The sequence below is a fragment of the Vulpes vulpes genome, chromosome 8, assembly GCF_048418805.1.
Source record: "Vulpes vulpes isolate BD-2025 chromosome 8, VulVul3, whole genome shotgun sequence".
Lineage (NCBI taxonomy): Eukaryota > Metazoa > Chordata > Mammalia > Carnivora > Canidae > Vulpes > Vulpes vulpes.
The window spans coordinates 35611740-35618239 of record NC_132787.1 but is presented as its reverse complement, the minus strand read 5'-3'; positions in this window follow the sequence as shown (position 1 = coordinate 35618239).

Genomic DNA, 6500 nt, shown 5'->3' with positions numbered 1-6500 from the left:
GCTGTGGGAGATAGTAAAAGAGAAGATAAACATACAAAAATCCTTACACCAGTTGGCATTCCGTAATGGACATACTCTGGACAGAAAATCCACCAAGTGTAGTATGGGATGGTATGATGGGCACCCTATTAATAAAGCAATAAGATATACACTGGCAGAAGAACATACACATCACTGAGAAGCTTTCTGCAGCTTTATTCTCTAGACCAAGGATTGCAATAGGAGATGTTTTCACAGAATTTTGATTTACAGATAGCATTGAAACTGATAGGATCTTGGAGTAGAGAAGGTCAAATGGCACAGCTCAATAACCAGAAATGAGTGATGCTCAGTATTTATCTTTGTTTTTAACATAGTTTATTTAATTTTAGCTTTAGATAATGTAACTTTTAATTATAACTATATTTAATGATTGTCTCACAAAGTCCTGAAAATTTAATAGTCAGACCTTGCAAGCATACCACTGGGTTTTGCTCAACACCTGCAATAGAAATAAATAAACCAAAAATGGATGATCGCTAGACTAAGGGAAACCATCACCTCAAAGTTATAAACTATTACTTCATTCTACTCCTAGAATTCTACTCCTCCTGAGCCGGTTTTCTGACTCAGGGCCCAATTATTAAACACTCAGGTGTTTTGCTCAACACCTGCAATAGAAATAAATAAACCAAAAATGGATGATCGCTAGACTAAGGGAAACCATCACCTCAAAGTTATAAACTATTACTTCATTCTACTCCTAGAATTCTACTCCTCCTGAACCGGTTTTCTGACTCAGGGCCCAATTATTAAAAGACAGGTCCTCAGAAAGAAGATCCCGTTCAATACCATGGCTAGCATAAATCATAAAGATTCACTCAATCCAATCCTAAAGGGACTTATATTAGTCTTCTCAGACTTCCATTTCAAACTATAACTGGCTGGGTGACTTAAATAACAGAAATTAATTTTCTCACAGTTTTGGAGCCTGGAAGCCCAGGATCAGAGTACCAGAGAATTGATGTCTGGTGAAACTGTGCTTGCAGATGGCTATCTTTTCACCATTTCCTCATATTACTTATTTTCTGCAGGCATGGACTGACAGAGTGCTTACTGGTATCTCATCCATTCTTATAAGGACATCAGTCATATCAGATTAAGCCTCAACCCGTATGTCCTCATTTACCCTTAATTATCTCCTGAAAGGCCCTATCTCCAAATACAGTACAATGAAGGTTAGAGCTTCAATAAGATGAATCTAGAGAAACAAAAGTTAGTTTATCATATTCCATCCTCTGGCCCTTCAAATAACATATCCTTGTTCATGTTAAATACATTCACACCATCCCAGTAGCCTCAAGTCTTAACCTATCCAGCATCAATTCCAAGTATAACGTCTTATCTAAATTATGTTTGGTGAACTTCCAAGTGTGATTCATCTTGAGGCAAAATTCCTCTTTAGTTGTGAAACTGAAAACAGACAAGACATGTACTTATAAGATACAATAGTGGGATTGGCTTATTCTTATTCCAAAAGGGAGAACTTGGAAAGAACAGAAGAGTGACAGGCTCCAAGCAAGTCCAAAACATAGGAAATTTCCCACTACGAGTAGGGCTCAAGAGTAATCAATCCTCTTTGGCTGAACACCCTGCTCAGGGCCCACTGATGAGCAATGTAATCTCCAGGGCCCTATGTTTCTCAGTTGAGTGGCAGCCTTATCCCTGAGGCCCTGAGTAGGGACTATCTGAAACTGAGGAAGTTGCTCCACACTCTGAAATTGAGGAGGAAACAGCCTTGTCCTTCTCCATTCCCCACTTTCTCCTCTTGACGTATGTTCTGGGCTTGTGGTGGGAGTGACAGGCCCACTGTAAAAATAATCTTTAGGTTATCCCTCTTTCTTTTTGAAGGATAAAGTTCATAGAACTCCAACAGTCTGAAAACATTTAATTTCAGCCTGCCTCATTCATCTTTAGTTCAAATTTACAGTGTCTCTGCTGCTGCATTCCTCTCTCTATTTCTGGCTTCTGATGATATGGCTGATGAGCATTATGGGTAATCTCTTTATGGAGTGACTGTCCAGTCATACTTCTGGTGTTTTCTCAAGAACAAAGGTGTCAAGGGAAATCCAAAAATGTAAAATAGCATAATAAAACAGCTTGTCAGACTAAAAATGTGCCATAAAATCAAATTGAAATTTGGCGAACACGTGGGGAAAATTATGTAAAATTATGGTATAAACTTTAGACATGTTCAAATCGAGATATTTTTCAATTGGATATCTTTGAGCTATCTCAGTATTCAATCCCATGAACACTTATTACAATCAGACTCATAGTTAGAGAACTAGATATCAAATATCTTGGACAGAATGGATAAAGTAATTTCTTTTTTTTAAGAGGTAGGAGGATCACATGTCTAGTTAATGTGTATTGATAAGAACCTGAGACCATACATTGGAGTGAATTCTAAGAATGTTGTTGCAATGGGATAAAATAGGTGAATTGACAAAGGTGAATTTTTTGATACTGAATTAGGATTTAATGTTTGCTTCACTAGGAGGTAAATCAATGATTAGCTAGGTTGGCTACCAAAACCTGGATATAGTTAACAATGTTTAAATATTGGAAATTCCATAGCACAAACTACAGTATAGAATCTTAGGGCTCAGAAAAATGATTATGCTGAAATGAGTCTAATCTGTGCAACCTACACAACCCCATTTTAATTATATTCCCCCAGAGGATCTAGAGGGCATGTTTTGCAACAAAACCTTAAGAATGCATTGTCAAAGTCAATTGGCGAGGGCCTATTGTGATTGTTATCTGTAGAAACGTAGTGGAGGGTACCTGGGTAGCTCAGCGGTTGAGTGTCTGCCTTCGGCTCAGGGGGTGATCCCGGGATCCGGGATCCAGTCCCACATCGGACTCCTTGCATGGAGCCTGCTTCTCCCACTGCCTGTGTCTCTGCCTCTCTCTCTCATTGTCTCTCATGAATAAATAAATAAAATCTTAATAAAAAAAAAAAAGAAAAGAAATGTAGTGGAAATTGCTACAGTGGAATCAGGTTTCTGATACCACTAGTAATTATTTGATTTGAAGGTTAAGTGGATTCAATTTCTGCAATAAGCCAGAAAGACTTATTGGTAATCAGAGTTTTGATTCACAGAGATCTGTGACAAGGGATAGTTTATTTTGAACTTGCTTCCTAGAGAGGGGGTGAAGGGAACTCAAGAGCTACTTGATACACTGAGAAGATTCTAAGAATGTTGAGCAGAATCTTCTTTTTTAAGATTTTATTTATTTATTCATGAGAGACACAGAGAAAGAGGCAGAGACACAGGCAGAGGGTGAGGCAGGCTCCCTGCAGGGAGCCCGATGTAGGACTTGATCCCAGGACTCCAGAATCACTACCTGAGCCAAAGGCAGAGGCTCAACCACTGACCCACACAGATGCGATGCCCCTGACAAGAATCTTAACTCAAATTTTCAGGGAGGTGGCTCACTGTCCCTTATCCAGTCCTCAACTTAAGTATAGTTACTAGCTGAAGCTCTTCCCAGATCAGGAATCCCTCATTTGGGGAAAGGAAAGATTGGACCCCCTTGTTGAAGGACATTGAAACATGGCCACAGATATCATTATGGCATTTCTTCTCACAAACCTAACCCAGAAAGCTTCCAGTTGTTTTCTTGGATGACTGCATTCTGCAAAAATGGAATATTAGCTTTTATTTACAAGCATAAATACCATAAGCATTTCTTTAAGTGTCTAGCCCAGGTATTTATTAGCTGTACTGATTTCTGCCATACTATATACCAGAGGATACTAGATTATCTTGCTATATTTCAGAACAGGACATAGCTCAGAATTTATTGCTAAAATAAATTTATTACTTTGACGACATTATACTAATTGTAATTGGTGAACAATAAGCAGTAAACATCCTATGACTCTACTACAGTATATGTTCACCAGCAAGAATATGATCTAATTTGACTAGTTTGACCCCATGGACCCTAAATTTAGAAATGCACAACAGTTTTCTATAATAAATCCAAAAGAAGTATATTGGGGGCCAGGCCTGAAGAGTTCCAAAAAAGCACAATAAACAACATGAACAGATGGCTCATATTTCCATGGTGCATCTTTTATTAATTCTCTCTCTTCACCTCAACCATGTATAGGGCCTTGGAGTAGGGTGGGGAGGTGGTTTTGGAAAAGATTCTATATGGTCATATAGGGGAGATGTAAAAAGAAAAGTTTTATCAGTGGAAATAAGATATATTCCAGGTGGAAATAGATGCCACACTACAATCCAATTTTTGGTGGGGGGTGACTTTGAGAGACAGAAGCAAGTCTTCACATTAAATAGAAATTTGGGTAATGTATCTGGTTGTCCATCTGGCAGGAAAGATGAATACCCAGAGATATAAATCTAAACTGGAAGGGCACCTGGGTGGCTCAGTTGGTTAAGCATCTGCCTTCAGCTCAGGTTATGATCTTGGGATCCTGGGATAGAACCCTGCATTGTGTTCCTTGCTCAGTGGGAAGTCTGCTTCTCTCCCTCTCCTACCTCTCCACCCCACTTGTGCTCTCTCTCTTTCAAATAAATAAATAAATAAATAAATAAATAAATAAATAAATATTTTTTTAATAAAATATTTTTAAAAATAAATTTAAACTGGCTCATGGTCAGAGATTGTTGGGTTAGATGGCTGGTCAAGAACTCCAAAAGAACAAAATTGGAAAATCAATGACAGAGAAATCTAGGGGAGAAGTATATGTAAGGATTATTCAGAATGGACACAAACTGTGAAGATATTCATCCTTGTGTAAATACCAATAAGTAATATCCACAACTGAAGAGGAGACTCTCAGTAATCAGGTAGATAAAATGATATGTGTTGGGGACATCTGGAAGTCTCTCTCCAGAAACACCTATGTTGGGTCAATGGACAACTATAAAGTAGCATGGCAGCCAAACTGGAGACCATTCATGGAATCAACAATGTGGTCTTCTACTACTCAACAATGACTTGGAATTAATGAATTTCTAACATGCCAAATACAGAGGCTAAATCTAAGTCTCATATAAGATACCAATTCAGGGAAGGACAGCTGGGTAGCCTGGTGGGAGATTGATTACATTGACACTTTATCATATTGAATGGGGCAACACTATGTCTTGTAATGTAGACTCATACTCCAAAATGAATTTACCTTGGTATCCACAAATCTTTTGCAGTGCCATCATCTGCAAACACAAATAATTATGGTATGCTGTATCCATCTCCCTTATATTCACTTTACCATTGTTTCTGAATCGATCATCTCCTGAGAACCACCTCAGACAGTTGTAGTCATAACTCTTTCAGGGATTTTGGACAACCATTTAGACTAATTGTTATGACAACTGATTCAAAGCAAGCCCAATATTATCTTTTCTGATGCTGTCATTATGTGATCCCGAAACATCCAACCTATGACTTACCAGTTGCCACTGAAAGATATTTTCTTCTGTTTGAACACATGTATAATGCACAAGTGTGATAAAGGTAGTGCCATGTAGAGCAAACTTTTTACCAAAGTAAGGACTAGAGCAATGGATAAGTTTTTCTCCCTTGTTCTGCTTCTGCTCCTGAGACAAAGTAGTTTAACTGACTTTTCTAAAGATGATCCTATGAGGTAAAAAAATTATCCTTGATATTGAGTAGTGCTCAACTTATACTTTTTATTTTTTATTTTTTCCTATCTCATCCCCCTACCACTCATTCCTGTTTCCCTGTGTTGCACTTCTGCAAAAAAAGTTAGATGTCTCACTCGGGCTTTATTTTCTAGGGACCACACTTCCTAGAAAAACTGGTAACTGAGTGGCTTCAAGAAGTAGATTTTTTGAATGGGATTTTGTCAGTTAGGCTGAGGACAATGGGGACTCAATTATTAGAAGCAGATAGAGCAGTGATGATCCTTGGTACATGGGTTATCAAAATATTAAGATATTCATTTGGGATCAATTTCTATGAGTGCAATGGAATGTAGAAGGGTTTGGGTATATGATGGTGTGGTCCTTGGTTGGTATGGAGGTAATCATAGGCCTTGTGGTGAGGGCTGGCTAATAGAAAACTTAGAAAAAGAAAATGAAAGATCCAGATCACTGGCTAAAAATTGAATGAATGATATGTAATCTGGAGTGTTTCTAAGGCAGCTTGGATGAAAATTTGCATATTCTGGGTCTTGCATGAGTTCATTGATTCATCAGTTGTATGTAACACCCAGTGCTCATTGCATCATGTCTCCTTAATGCCTGTCACCCAGTTACCACATGTGCCACCCACTTCCCCTCCAGCAACTCTCAGCTTGTTTCCTAGAGTTAAGAACCTCTTATGAGGCCAGTCTTTCTGTTCTAGTCAGGCCTTCAACTGATTGGAGGAGTTCCACCTACATCATGGAGAGCAATGTACTTTCCTCAAAGTCTACTGCTTTAAATATGAACCTCATCCAAAACCATCTCGACAAATAC